Here is a 16176-nt window from a genome sequence, read left to right on the forward strand (position 1 = left end):
GATACATTTTGGGTGTTATTGAATTACTAGAGAAACATAAGACTTAATTGGTTTAAAATCTTCTAAAACCACACGTAGCATGCTTCTTTCCCTTGAATTATTCTAATTAAATTGGGGGCTCACAATAATTTAAAGATGGGAAAATTATTATTTGCATTATTAAATTAGTTACATTATAAAAGGAATGTTAATAAACTTTGGAAGTGAGATGTTGACCGTCACCATCATCCTCTACAGCTATACAAATTACCTTCCAGCCACCCTTGCTTACGAACCTGTCAGTGCCTATCCCCGGTTCAGCTCCAGGAAGACCCACTGGAACGCATTCCAGAGCCAGAATACTGAGGTGAAGTGGGTTGTTTTGCTCCCAAATCTCCATACCAGAGTTTGTGGCTCCTGCTCCTACCACCTTATTCCCATCTCATACGTCCTTGTCTGCACCTGAACTGTTGAAGGCTCCTGCCTTCCCTACTACGCCGTCCATACACAGACTACATATATCTACCTGCCCCATTTTGTGGGCAGCAATTCTGAGCCATCTTTGGGTACCTCTTTCTGCTGCTTTTACATGAGCTTCAACCCCCTGGGAATATTCTCAGGATGAAATGGCCAGGCAGAGTGACCCAGGTCCAGAGGAACCACAAATGACCTCTCACAATCCCCGAGCAAGTCTCGGCATGGCCTTTACCAGGCAGGCACCTGCTTCAAGCATCTCAGCAGAGGGTGTTTGGTAAATACAAGAGCAAAAGACAGAGGCACAAAGCACGATGGCCAGTGAGAAACATGAGTGTCCTGTCTTGAGGCAGATATCACTCTCCAGGAAATGCATGCATGGGAAGTAGTTTTTTACAACACTTTTAAAATGAGGCGTGATTGACGTACAATAAAATGCACATTCTTAAAGTGTACAATTTGATGTTTCCACAAATATAGTGAACATATCCTTTATACCCCCAAATTTCTTCAGGCTTTTTTATGATCTCTCCATCTGCTCAAGATAGCCACTGATCTGCTCACTGTCACTATCAATTTGCACATTCTAGATTTTTCTATCAATGGGATCGCATAGTACTTTTTTTTCAGCTTTAATGAGATATGATTTACGCACTCCAAAATTCACCTACCATGCGTATAATTAAATAATTTTAGTAAATTCAGAGAATGTGCAACCATCACCACATCCAATTTCAGAGCATTTCCACCTCCATAAAAATTTCCCTCATGCCTATTTACAAATTCTCAGCCATAGGCAAATGCCTGTCAATATACACCTGCCTGTTCTAGCCAATTCATACTAATGGAATTGGGCAACATGTAGTCTTTCACATGTGGTTTCTTTCATTTAGTATAATGTTTCTGAGGTTCAGCCATGTTCATCCATTGTTTGGATATACAAGACATTAAATATCCATGGAGTCAAGGGATTATGGGTCTGTGGCTTTAAGGATGAGGTTTGTACTATCAGGACTGGCTTTAGTCCTGAATTGTTGTACCCCTTTCTGGATGAATCATTCAGCAGGTTTCATGCAGGAAGCAGGCAAAAACTTGATGGATACAACTCCTGTCAAACAGGGGCAAGTACCTGACGGTAACTCAGCTGTAGTCAATCGATAGCCATACTCCCCATTGTGTCTGTTCTAAAAGGAGCATTGGGGGGGGGGGGTCTGTGCCGCTCACTAACGTTTAAACAGATCATATGATTATATGTGGAATACTCAAAAGAAAAATTGAACTATCACTCCAACCAGATACATTATTTAGTAAAATTATAGGTGACAGCAATAATATACAAATCTCAATATACATAACATATACAAAATATAAACCATGAGAAGATAGAGTGGAGGAGAATTCCCCATTTACAATAAATAAACAAATGAATAAAATGCCTAGGCAGAATGGACCAACACCAGGACACAACATTACTTTTCCATTAATATTCTTGGCAAAGCTGCATAGGTCTGAATTTATTCACAGAAAACAGAAAAACCAAAAATTGAAGGAGATTCTATACAATAACCAGTAAAACCCTTCAAAAGTGCGGAGGTCATGAAACAGAAAGCAAGACTGAGCAACTGTTTCATAGTAAAGAAGTCTACAGAGGCATGAAAACTAAATACAATATGTCATCATTGTTCAGATCCCGGGTTTAAAGACATTCAGCTATAAAGTAATTACCAGGATAAAAATATGTAAACTTGATAATATGTTAAGTTAATCTAATAAATAAATGAAAAAAAAATGAAAACTTCCTTGACCGTTAAAGAAAATATCCTGTGTCTCCTAAGACCCAGGATATTTTCTTACACAGTCAAGACATTATCAAGACATTTCACTTTTAAATATATGAAACTTTCTTGAAATTTTCCTTTTTTCTTTAAATGAAAACTTTCTTGACTGGGAAGGAAGTTTTCATTCCTAGGAAAATATCTCCTAAGACCCAGGATATTTTCTTACACAGTCAAGAAAGTTTTCATTTAAAGAAAAAAGAAAATTTTCAAGAAAGTTTCATATATTTAAAAGTGAAATGTCTTGATATTGCAATTTATGTTCAAAGTGGATCAGCAATAAACTGTATGTAATTTTCAAACAGATAAAAACATTCCATCATCCAAATAAGACATACGAATAAAAATACAGTCATTCTCATAAGACAAGAATACACTTGGATAAATGGAAACACGTACCACGTCTGATGTTCTCCAAAGTTAGATTTTGAGATGCAGATTCAGGTTCTTACTATTGATGAAGGACATACTTGAAGTAACGCAAGCCAGAGAGTTGAAGAAGCTGGACACGGAGAGAAACCAAACCGAGGGTAATGTCGGGCCAAAGCACTCTTCAGGCTTTGCCTGTGGGTTTTATCTAATAGGCCTTCTAATCTTAAGCAAGGCACCTGGGATTTTGTGCTCCCTCACCTGACTCTCATTGCCAGATGGACATTCCCAAAGGTAGGATGAGACATGCTGCTCTTCTGGCTCCCACGCAAGCTGTGCTGTTTTCAATAATGTGGCTTCCTTCACCTGGGGGACAGTCTTCCTTGAACAGCCTAACAAATGGTAATGGGATGACAGCATGGCTGGTGGAGCACTCTGATTTTCTATATCCTCGGATAGGTAGAAAACAGATATGTCAGTATTTCTTCAGTAAATATGTACATTGAAGTTCCCACCCTGCGCTGCAGAATAAAGGCACTCCAAAGGCATCCATACCCTTACCCTTGGAACATTGGAACATGCTCTTACAAGACAAGGGGGAATGAAGATTGCAGATGGATTTAAGGTTGCTAATCAGGTGACCTTAAGGTAAGGCGATCACTCTTAATTAGCAGGGTAAACCTAATGAAATCACAAATATCCTTCAAATGTGAACAAGGAAGGTAGAAGAATCAAATATACTAAAATTTGGAATAATATTTTATAGCAGAAATAGGAAATTAGTATTCCCCCACCAAAATTAGGTCTGTTTTGTTTTTTATTTTAAACTCGAACTAGAGAGCATAGTTGATTAAGAAGTTGTAGGGGATTAAATCTTGTCCCCCACAAAAGGGATGTTGTAAATAAGACCTTTAAAGATGTTATTAGTTAAGGTGTGACCAAATTGAGTGAGGGTGGGCCTTGTTACAATATGGCTTATATAATTGTAAGCAAAGGATATTGGACATGAAAAGAAAGCTAAGGGAAGGAGCAGGAAGTCAATGGAACCAGGGAAGAAAGAAAAAGATAATGCCATGCTAATTGCCATGTGACAAAAAGCCAAGGAACCAAGGATCATTAGCAACTAGCCCCAGAATGCCACATGCCTTGCTGACAAGTCAATTTTGGATTTCTCTTAGCTGCAAAAGTGCAAGGCAATAAATGAACATGTTTAAGCTGAACCATTGTATGACACTTGTTTTAGCAGCAGGGAAATTAAGACAGATACACACTTGAAATAACCAGTATGCAAGGTGAACCAGAGAAAAACCTTCAAATGAAGACAAAAAAGGAAACCATTTTTGAAAATAGGTGTGATGTCTACCCTATAGTAGTGACATCAGGGCAGAAATGGACTAACAGACAAATTGAACAGAATAGAAAATCATCAGAGAGATCCAAATGCATACAGAAATTTAGTCTATGATAAATTTGGTATTTCAATCAAGAATGGAAAGATTTCGTAATAAGTTGTGTCAGGGTAGTTGGATATTTAAAACGTAAAATTGTGTCTGTATCACATAATAACAAGAAGAATCCTAAATGGGTCAGAGATCTAAGTATAAAAAGTGAATTTACACAAATGCTGGAATGAGACATGGGTAAAATCCTCTCATCTGATTACTAAATGTACATTAAAATATTGTTAAACTTTCATCAACTGTTATTATTAAATATCTTTTTTTAAAAAGTCAAGTAAAACATTGCATAATGAATTGAAGAAAATATGTGTAATCATGCCATGAAGAGGTCATATATTTAATGTAGTATCTAAAAAAATAAAGATAAAGAACATTACCCTCAAGGAAAAACAGACCACAGGGTATAAATAGTCAAGTCACAGAAAAAATATCCAATAGGCCCTTGGCCCAGTCCTCCTTCTAGGAATCACTTTTCTAAAAAACATTTTTCATTTTGAAATATAGTATATATACACAAAAGTGACGAATTCCAAAGTAAATATAGAGCAAATTTCTAAGTATAGTCTGGGTTACAGTTCCACAATTTCAGGCTGTTCTAATACACTAGAAACTAGATACACTAGAATACACTAGAAACTAAAGGATATATTTGTATAATGCCTCAGTAGTCATAATCATGTGTTACACCCTAACTTCCCTGCTACAACTCCTGCCTCTCATTTGATCCCCCTCCCAATCTTCAGGGACATTTGGGCCATGACCATTCTAACTTCTTCATGTTGAAAAGGGGTGTCGACATTATGGGGTAAGGGGAATGTGACTGATTGGTGTCCTGGGAGAGCCTCGTATGTCTAAGTTTCAGGATTTATATGGCATAGGAACAATCTGGAGGTTTTAAGTTTCTGAAAAATAAACTTAAGTAAAACTTTTATAAAGTCTTAGCTAGAGCTCTGGGTTTTCTTTAGGGTTTCAGGAATACTGTTGGTTTGGGCTTGACATATAGGGGAAATGTGTAATATCTGGCTGAAGATTACATAAGAGTACCTCCAGAATGACCTTTCAACTGTATATGGAATTTCTTAGCCAAGGACTCCTTGTTTTGTTGCATTTCTTTTCCCCCTTTTTGTCAGGAGACATTCTCAATCCCACAGGGCCAGGGCCAGTTTCATCCCTGGTAATCATGTCCTATATTGTCAGTAAGACTTACACCCCTGGAAGTCATGTCCCATGTAGGGAGGAGGATAATGAGTTCAATTGCAGTTTGGCTTAGAAAGAAAGAGGCCACATCTGAGCTACAAAAGAAGTTCTCTGAGGGTGACTCTTAGGCATGATTTTAAGTAAGCTTAGCTTCACCATTACAGAAATAAATTTCATAAGGGCCAGCCTCATGGCTTATTAAATTGGGAGCCCCCAGTGATGGAGAGAATAGCAGGAATTTTCCAGGTAGGGAAGTTTAATACTTCCATATTTTTTCTCCAGTCCTTCAAATGACTTCACAAATATTTTTTTATCTGTTCAAAAATCTCTGGAATACATCATGATATTACATTAAGTTATACAGAATCATCAGATCTCATTCCCTATTCTAGACTCCATGTATTTAGGTTGTTTAAATAAACTGCCAGATAGGTTAATTTTAGATAGTGTGCTACAGAAAATTTAAATTTTAGACAAAATAAACATCTCTTCCTTTTGTTTCACACAGAAATTGAAGTTTTAAAATACAGAAAACATCATCCTTTATCCTGTATTCTGATTTACATTAGTCCCAACAAGATCAGCTTCATTCATATCTTTTATTGAAGTCAGATCTCTTTTTCATCTTAAGAGTTGCTGTACTGTTGAGCTGTATTCTAGCAACCTTGATTCTTAAAGACAATTGTATAATGATACACCTTTTACAATATGACTGTGTGATTGTGAAAACCTTGTGTCTGATGCTCCTTTTATCTAGGGTATGGACAGATGAATTAACAATTAAGGATAAAAAATAAAAAATAGGTGGGAAAAAGGGTAAAAAATTGGGTAGATTGAAATACTAGTGGTCAGTGAGAGGGAGGGGTAAGGGGCATGGAATGTATAAGTTTGTTTTTTATATTTCTTTTTCTGGAATGAAACAAATGTTCTAAAATGATCATGGTGATGAATACACGACTATGTGATGATCTTATGAGTCACTGGTTGTATACCATGTGTGGACTGTGTATGTGTATCCATTATATATATTTTATCCATTATATATATTTTATTTATCCACTCATCTGTTGATGGACACTTGGACTGTTTCCACCTTTTTGCAATTGTGAAGATTTCTCAATAAAAATATATATATATTTTTAAAGTTGCTGTATGGAGTAATGCTGACTTTCGGAGATGTAGAGCTCTAACTCTGAATCTTAGGTGTCACACAGGAACCCATAGATCCAGGAAACTACCAACTTATACACAAAGAGCACAATATCTCAGAATTTATACATAACACTTAAAACTCAGGAATAAATGTGACTATTATAGGAGCTTACAATCTAGGCCCTAGTTTTCTTATAAACATTTTTTAAATGAGACCATACAAAATTCATCCCTTTTTTTCTGGCTTATTTTGCTCAAGATTTATTCACCTCGTTGCATGCCTCATGACTACATTCCTTTGTGTAGCTGTACAATATTCCATTGTACGTATACATCACAGCTCGCCCTTCCACTCTTCAGACAATAAACACTTCAGCCACATGCATCCATTGGCTATCAGGAATAATGCTACTGTAAACATCAGCATGCAAATGTCTCTGCTTTCAGTTCTTCTGAGTATATTCCTAGTAATGGGATTCTCTGATCCTATAGTGACCCTATAATTGGCCTTCTGTGGGTCCATGACGTTACCCTCTGAAAGGACTGCACCATTCTACTTTCCTACCAAAACTGAATAGGTATATCTCTCTCTTCACATCTTCACATTTTCTCCATCACTTGTGTCTTTTGAATCTGCAGTTTTTGTTGAGGTATAGTCATACCTTTTATTCTATCTAAAGTATACAATCAATGTCCCACAGTATCCTCACTTAGCTGTACAATGATCCTCACTCTCAGTTTTAGGTTATTTTCATTTTCCAAAGAGAAAAGTAACAGATATACCTAGTCATGCATAAAAGACCCCATATCCCTTATCTTCCCCAATTATTAACCCCTCATATTGGTAAGGTACTAGTAAGGTATTGCTGTTAAATATAGGTAATTTGTCCCATATACCACTCTATTATTAACTATTTTTACAGGTGTCATGCATCTGAAGTAGTTCATACAAGAACTTATTTATACTTGGAGTCTTAATCGGTGGGATACATGACTTCAGACAATCCCTTTCAATCATATTTACCTTCAATAGGCACTATTACTTAGATCCCAATAATGAACTACCATCCCCTCTATATGTTTCCAAACATATAAGATCACCCTCATTAACAAATCTGTACATGTTAGGTAACTGTGCCCCCTTTTCTAGCTTTTCGTCTATCTCTACATTTTAAGATTCTGAATTTTTACTTTCTAGGGGGTTCATATTAGTAAAATTATACAATATATATTATTTCATGTCTGGGTTATGTCACTCAGCATTACGAGCTCAAGGTTCATCCATGTTAGCACATACTTCAGGGTGTTATTCATTCCTACAGCTGCATAATATTCCATTATATATATTTTATTTATCCACTCATCCGTTGATGGACACTTGGACTGTTTCCACCTTTTTGCAATTGTGAATAATGCCACCATGAACATCAGTATGTAAATGACTCTTCGTGTCACTACTTTCAGATCTTCTGAAGACATACCGAGTAGCAGAATTGCCAAGTTTTAGGGCAACTTGAGATTGAGTTTTCTGAGAAATCAACAAACTATCTTCCACAGAGACTGTACCATTTTACATTCCTACCAGCAGTGAAAAAGTGTTCTATTTTCTCCACATTCTCTCCGACATTGTGGCTTCATGATTGTTTAATACCGGCCATTTTTACAGATATGAGATATCTCATTGTGGTTTTGATATGCATTTCCCTAATAGCTAATGAAGCAGAACATCTTTTCATGTGCTTTTTAGCCATTTGTATTTTCTCTTCAGAAAAATGTCTATTCACATCTTTTGCCCACTTTAAAATTGGGTTGCTTGTCCTTCCCTTGTTAGTTATAGGACTTCTTTATATATACTGGATATCAAACCCTTATTTGATATATGGTTTCCAAATGTTTTCTCCCATTGAGTTGGTTGCCTCTTCATCTGTTTTGACAAAGTCCTTTGAAGCACAGAAGTGTTCAGTCTTGAGGAGTTCCTATTTATTTTTCTTTTCATTGCTTGTGTCAGGGTATAAGGTTGAAGAAGCCATGTCCTATTACTAGGTCTTGAAGATGTTTCCCTATATTTTCTTCTAGGAGTTTTCTGGTACTGACTTTTGTATTTAGGTCTTTGATCCACTTTAGGTTAATTTCTATATAGGGTGAAGTAGGGGTCCTCCTTCATTCCTTTGGATAAGGATACCCAATTCTCCCAGCCCCATTTATTGAAGAGACTATTCTGTCCCAATTCAGTGGATTTGAGAGTCTTGTCGAAAAATCAATTGACCATAGACCTGGGAGTATATTTCTGAGCTCTCAACTTGATTCAATTGATCATTAGGTCTATCTTTGTCCCAGAACCATGCTGTTTTGAGCATGGTGGCTTTATAATAAGCTTTAAAGTCATGAAATGTAAGCCCTCCCACTTCATTCTTCTTTTTTAGGATGTTTTTCATTGAAACCCATTTTCCTTCCAAATACATTTTATAACTAGCTTTTCTAAGTCTGAAAAATAGATTATTGGAATTTGGGTTGGTATTGTGTTGAATCTGGAGATCAATTTGGGTGGAACTGACATCTTCACCACATTTAGCCTTCCTATTCTATGAACATAGAATGTCTTCCCATATATTTTGATCTTCTTTGATTTCTTTTAGCAATGTTCTGTAGTTTTCTGTGTTTTTCTTTTAGCAATGTTCTGTAGTTTTCTGTGTTCGGGTCCTTTATGTCATTAGTTAAGTTTATGCCTAGATACCTGATTCTTTTAGTTGCTATTGTAAATGGAATTTTTTTTCTTAATTGCCTCTCCAGTTAGGTCATTACTGATGTATAGAAATATTAGTGATTTTTTAGCATTAATCTTATATTCTACCACTTTGCTGAATTTGTTTTTTAGCTCAAGTAGCTTTGTTGTGGATTACTCTAGATTTTCCAAATACAGAATCATGTCATCTGCAAATGATGAGATTTTTACTTCTTCCTTTCCAATTTGGATTACTTTTGTTTCTTTTTCTTACCTAATTGCTCTAGCTAGAACTTCTAGCACAGTGTTGAGTAATAGTGGTGATAGTGGGCATTCTTGTCTCATTCTCAATCTTAGGGGGAAGTCTTTCAATCTCTTACCATTGAGTATAATGCTGGCTGTGTGTTGTTCATAAATGCCTTTTATCAAATTGAGGAAGTTTCCTTCAATTCCTACCTTTTGAACTGTCTTTATCAGAAAAGGATGCTGAATTTTGTTGAATGCTTTTTCAGCATCGATCAAGATGATGATGTGATTTTTTTCCCTTTTGATTTGTTAATGGGTTGTATTGCATTGATGACGTTCTTGTGTTGAACCATCCATGCCAAGTGTGCCCAGATTAAAACCCTTTTGGTCAGAGTGTATAATTCTTTTAATGTGCTGTTGGATTTGATTTGCAAGTGTTTTGTGAGAATGTTTGCATCCGTATTCATTAGGGAGCCTGGCCTGCAGTTTTCCTTGCTTGTAGTATCTTTATCTGGTTTTGGTATTATAGTGATGTTAGCCTCATAAAATGACTTAGGTAGTGTTCCTTTTTCTTCTATTTTAGGAAGAGTTTGAGCAGAAATGGTCTTAGTTCTTTTTGGAATGTTTGGTAAAGATCCCCTAGGAAGGCATCTGGCCCTGGGCTTTTCTTTATAGGAAGGTTTTTGATGACTGATTGAATCTCTTTACTTGTGATTATTTTGTTGTGGTTTTCTATTTCTTCTTGAGTCAATATAAGTTGTTCATGCATTCCTAGGAAATTGTCCATTTCATCTAAGTTGTCTAGTTTGTTGGCATACAGTTGTTCATTGTATCTATTTTTGAATTTCTTTCATTTCTTCAGGGTCCAAGGTTGTGCCCCCCACCCCCATTTCTGATATTATTTATTTACATCCTCTCTCTTTTTTCTTTGTCAGACTAGCTAAGGGTTCATTGATTCTATCGATTTTCTCGAAGAACCAACTTTTGGTTTTACTGATTCTCTCTGTTGTCTTTTTTATTATATAATTTATTCATTTCTGCTTTAACCTTTGTTATTTATCTTCTTCTACTTGCTTTACAGTTAGTTTGGTTTTTTCTCTAGTTCCTCTGCATGAGCAGTTAAGTCCTAGATTTTTTATCTTTTCTTTTTTAATACAGGCATTTATATTAAATAAACTTCCCTCTCAGTGCTGCCTTTGCTGCATCCCATAGTTCTGATATGTTATAGTCTTATTTTCATTCATCTCCAGATATTTACCAATTTCTTTTACACTTTATTCTTTGACCCACTGATTGTTTAAAATTGTGTTATTTAACTTCCATATATTTGCTAAAGTTTTGGTTCTTTGATGGTTTTTGATTTCCAGCTTCATTCCAGGATGGTTAGAGAAATTGGATTTAAATTTATGAAGACCTGTTTTGTGTCCCAGCATATGACCTATCCTGGAGAGCATACCATAAGCACTAGAGAAATATGTATAAGCAGGTGTTTGGGGATGTAATGTTCTATGATATCTGTTAGGTCTAATTCATTTATCACATTGTTTAGGTTCTTTATTTCTTTAGTGTTCCTCTATCTGGTTGTTCTATCTATAGAGGAGAGTGGTGTATCGAAGTCTCCCACTCTTATTGTAGAAACATCTATTGCTCCCTTCAGTTCTGCCAATGTTTGCCTCATATATTTGGAGCTCCTTGATTGGGAGCATAAACATTTATGATTGCTGTTTCTTCTTGGTGAATTGTCCTTTTCATTAGTATGTAGTGTCCTTCCTTGTCCCTTATGACATCTTCACATTTAAAGTCTATTTTGTCTGATATTAGTATAGCTACTCCTGCTTTCTCTTGTTTACAGCTTGCATGGAATATCTTTTTCCATCCTTTCACTGTCAATCTATTTGTACCTTTGTGTCTAAGATGAGCCTCTTATAAACAGCATATAGATGGATCATATTTTTAAATCCATTTTGCCAATCAGTACCTTTAATTGGGGAGTTTAGCCTGTTAACATTCAAAGTTATTACTGTAAAGGCAGTTCTTGAATCTACCATCTTAACCTTTAGTTTTTACTTGTCAGATCAAATTTTTCCCCTCTCTTTTTATCCTTTAAGTTAACCTTACTAATGCTGTTCAATTCTGTGCCCACCTCAGACCTCCTTCTCCTGTGTTTTTTATTCAGTTGACAACACTCTCTTTAATATTTCTTGCAGGACCAGTCTCTTGTTAACAAATTCTCACACCATTTGTGAAAATTTAAAACTCTCCCTCACTTTTTAAGGACAGTTTTGCTGGATAAAGGTGGCAAAAAATTCACTGGCCATTTTTCTCCTTCAAAATCTTAAATATATCATACCACTGTCTTCTCACCTCCAAGGTGCCTGTTGACTAGCACAAACTTAGTCTTAGACTTTTTTTGTATATGCTGAATTGCTTTTTTCTTGCTACTTTCAGGACTTCCTCCTCTACAGCATTTGACAATGAGGGTCTATTTGGTTTTATTTTATTTGGAGTACGTTGACTTGCATATTTTTGTCTCTTAAAAGGGTTGGAAAATTTCCCCCAATTATCTCAAGTAAATTTCCTAGTCCTTTACTCTTCTCTTTTCTTTCTGGGACACCAATGATTCTTATATTTTTGAGCTTCATGTCCATCATTTCCCTGAGATCCAAATCCATTTTTCTCCCCATCTTTTTCACAATTTTTATTTTTGTGCATATGAATTCAGTTGTCCTGTCTGCTAGTTTGCTTTTTCTTTTTCTACCTCTTCAAATCTGCTGTTGTGTATCTCTAGTACATTTTTTATTTGATCTACAGTATCTTTCATCTCTGTGTAGATCTATTTTTCTATTTATTCTTTCAAATTCTTTATGCTCTTCTAGTTTCTTTTTTATATCCTTTATGTCTTTAGCCAAACCAATGAAGTTATTTAGGAGATTTTTATGTACTTCTTTGATTAGTTTTTCCAAACTCTGTGTCTCCTTTGGCTTTTTAATTTGGTCATTTGACTTGACTCTATCTTCTTACACTTCATATGCTTAGTGATTGTTTTGTTGATTTCTAGGCTTTTGATTATCTTGATAAGATTATTTTGAAGGTTGATTTCCTCTGCTTGTCTAAGATGTCGTAGTCACTTTGGTTTGCAATTAAGATCTCTTTTTTGTACTTGGTTTGTCATTAATTCCCAGCAAACCAAGGCCAGGCCCTCAGGCAGGAGGTGCAACTCTAATTGAAGATCCACTGAAGGCTTGGGAGAAAGGCAGTTTGCCAGAGTGCACTTTCCCTGTCTTCCCAGCAGACAGCACTCTTGGGCAACCTCTTGCCCTCAGGCCTGCCTCTCCTGGGCTGTAGCAGCTGGCTGGCAAGATCCAGACCAGGTACTAAGTCCAGTCAAGACTGCAGGTCTCGATGCATGATTAAAGCCACCAACCCTGGGGGCAGGGGATGGTACTGTGCACCTCAGTGGGTAATCCGCCCATGGGCACGATGGGTCTGGTGATTCCCAGGTTCCTGTGAAGAATGACCTCGGGCTGTGAAACTGAGAGTTTCAACCTACCCTGACCACAGCCAGCCCATGAGTACCTGGCACTGCAGTGTGGCCTGCTCTGTCGTCCCTGTCTCTCTGTTCATCCATGCTGTGAGTGCTCAGGGCCTCTCTGGAGAAAGGATAGATGTTGCAGGACCTAGAGTGTCTCTTTCACCAGCCAATTGTCAGATCAAGTCTGCCTTCCACATCCCCCTCCACTTGAGGAGAAGGACCCCCATCTTCCCCCAAAACCAGGTGCCCCCAATGGCCTGCCTCAGAGGTGGTACTATGCACTGCAACAAGGTCTCTGTGCATGGTAAACCAAGTCTGCTGGCTCCTGGGTTCTGTGTGGGAGCTCCTGACTATGGAGCAGAGAGGAAGGGTCTCCCCAGCTGGAGGCAGGGTGGGAGTATGGGAGTACACTGCTCTTTTGGCCCCCACTCTCACTCATGTGTAGTGGCCAGCCCCAGGTGTAGTCATGATTGAATAATCTCACCTTGTCCTCTCAATTGTAATGACTCTGCTTTTTTATATCCAAGTCCTCCCTATATAATGTAGAAGTCCCTCTCTAGTCACTCGTACCTTGGAACTGCTGGGCAAGTCATTCTCTGTCTTTTCTTTAGTTGTTTCATGGTGTAGGGGTGAATTCTGCCTGTCGTGTTCCACCATCTTCACAGAAGTTCACACTCTAGAAATTACTTTTAAAGACATTTTCATAAATAAAGTGATGTATTTACAAGAGAATTTATGGCAATATTATTTGTAAGAAGACATATCAGAAAAGAATTCAAAGGGCAGATAATTAGGGATTGGATGGATAAACTGTGGCACCACAAAACCATGGAGTATTGTAGAACTGCATAAAGATTGAGGCATCTATATTGCTAGGGTTTCTTTGTAGGGTAGGTTATAAATTACCAAAGGGAATGTGAGGAAATGTGTGTACATTATAGTGTGCTACAATTCTCCCCAATGAGAGGGTGGTGTGCTGGTTTGAAAGGATTTATATAACCTAGAAAAGCTATGTTTTAATCCTAATCCAATTTTGTAAAGACAGCCAGTACTTCTAATCCCTATTCAGTACTGTATATTAGAAACTTTAATTAGATTATCCCCATGGAGAGCTGACTCAATCAAGTATGGATATTAAACTTGATTAGGTGGAGATGTGTTTCCATCCATTCCAGGTGGGTCTTTATTACTGGAATACTTTAAAAGAGAAGCATTTTGGAGTAAGCTTCAGAATGACATAGCCACGAGAAGAAGAGCCCTTTGGAGATGAAGAAGGAAAACACCTCCTGGGGAGCTTCATGAAACTAGAGGCTTAGAAAGAAAGCCAGCAGATGCTGCCATGTTCACCATGTGCCTTTTCAGATGAGAGAGAAACCCTGACTGCGTTCGCATGTGCCTTTCCACTTGAGAGAGAAACCCTGAACTTCATAGGCCTTCTTGAATCAAAGTATCTTTCCCTGGAGCCTTAGATTTGACATTCTGTAGGCTTGCTTTAATTGGTTTAATTGGTTTAATTTCATGGAATTAGAAATGTAAACTTGTAACTTATTAAATTCCCCCTTTTTCAAGCCATTCTATTTCTGTTATATTGCAATCCAGCAGCTAGAAAACTAGAACAGGTGGCATGTGGGTATGTCTGCATGGGAGATGTTTAACATTGAAAGGGCAATGGCGGGGGGCGGGGCTTCCAGAAATATGGTGGAATAGGAAAAACTGAGTTCACCATGCTCTGAGAAATAGCTACAGAAGTGACAGAAAAACTATCCAGACAGAGGTTCCATGCCACAATTGGTCTGAAAGGGTCTTCTACACTACATAGGGAGGTCCTAGATGAAAAAGCTGAGGAATTGAGACACAGAGAACTGGGTGAGTGGGCTTCATCAGGACTCCATTGGGACAAGAGGTTGTGTCCAAGAAAGTGACTGACATTGCAGCTAGCTTGGGATATCAGCCCTCTCAGCTGTGCAGCCCAGAGCTCCCTTAGGGAACATGGAAACTTGATTCCCCTGCTCATAGAAATGCTCTAACTACTACACAGAGCCTCAATCCCTGCGGAGGCCTGGAGCCTTCAGGAGTGCATGGACAGGGAGGCTGGGTAGAGAGAGAACAGCAAACTAACTCCAAAGCAAACAGAAGAGAAATATCAAAGGTTAAAGCAAAATTAAATGAATTGGAGAACAAAGAAACAAATGAACAAAAAATAGAAAACAATAGAATCAATAAAACAAATTTGGTTCTTTGAGAAAATCAATAAAATTGATGGACCCCTAGTTAGATTGACAAAGAAAAAAAAAAAGAAAGGACGCAAACATATAAAATCAGAAAGGAGATGAGGGGCAATATCACGGACACCAAAGAAAAAATCATAAGAGGATACTATACATAAATATATGTCAAGAAGCTAGACAACTTAGAGGAAATGGACAAATTTCTAGAAACATATTAACAATCTATACGACTCAAGAACAAATAGAGTATCTCAACAAACCAATCAAAAGTAGAGAAATTCATAGCCATCAAAAATCTTTTTATAAAGAAAAGCCCAGGCCAGATGGCTTCAAAGGGGAATTTTATCAAACTTTCCAAAAATAACTAACACCAATCCTGCTCAAACACCTTCAAAAAAATTGAGGAGAAAGGAACACTACCTAACTCAATTTATGAAGCTAATATCACTCTAATACTAAACTGGTTAAAGATGTTATAAGAATGGAAAACTACACGCCAATGTCCCTAATGAATATAGATGCAAATTTTCTCAATAAAATACTAGCAAATCAATCCAATGACACACTAAAAGAATTATATATCATAGCCAAATGGGTTTATACCAGGAATGCAGGGGTCATTCAACAATGTAATACAGCACATTAACAAATAAAAAGGGAAGAATCACATGATCATCTTGAAGATGCTGAAAAAGCATTTGACAAAATTCAGCATCCTTTTCTCATTAAAAAAAAAAAACTTCCAAAGGTAGGAATCAAAGGAAACAATCCTCTCTTTGATAAAGGGCATATATGAAAAACCTATCACCGGCATTGTACTCAATGGTGAGAAACTGAAAACCTTCCCTTTAAGATCAGGAATGAGACAAGATGCCACTGTCACCAGTGTTACTCAACATTGTTCTAGAAGTTCTCGCTAGAGCAATCAGGCAGGAAAAGTAAAAGGCATCCAAATCAGAAAGCAAAAAGTAAAACTTTCATT

General features: G+C 37.2%; 1 long non-coding RNA gene across 4 annotated transcripts in view; it reads right to left on the reverse strand.

The window, feature by feature from the left end:
- Nucleotides 1-16176, reverse strand: part of LOC143659778 (uncharacterized) — a 93750-nt gene that overhangs the window by 56060 nt on the left and 21514 nt on the right. Inside the window, exons 5-7 of one of the 4 annotated variants that reach the window (XR_013163720.1) lie at nt 13537-13652; nt 2919-3100; nt 2541-2790 (exon numbers count right to left, since the gene is read on the reverse strand). The exons of 1 other annotated variant lie outside the window; for it this stretch is intronic. This is a non-coding gene — a long non-coding RNA (uncharacterized LOC143659778). Of the gene's footprint in view, nt 1-2540; nt 2791-2918; nt 3108-13536; nt 13653-16176 lie in introns of those variants that run through there. 2 more of the 4 variants (XR_013163718.1, XR_013163719.1) reach the window with 2 other exon arrangements.

This window comes from Tamandua tetradactyla, chromosome 16, assembly GCF_023851605.1.
Source record: "Tamandua tetradactyla isolate mTamTet1 chromosome 16, mTamTet1.pri, whole genome shotgun sequence".
In the NCBI taxonomy this organism is placed as follows: Eukaryota; Metazoa; Chordata; class Mammalia; order Pilosa; family Myrmecophagidae; genus Tamandua; species Tamandua tetradactyla.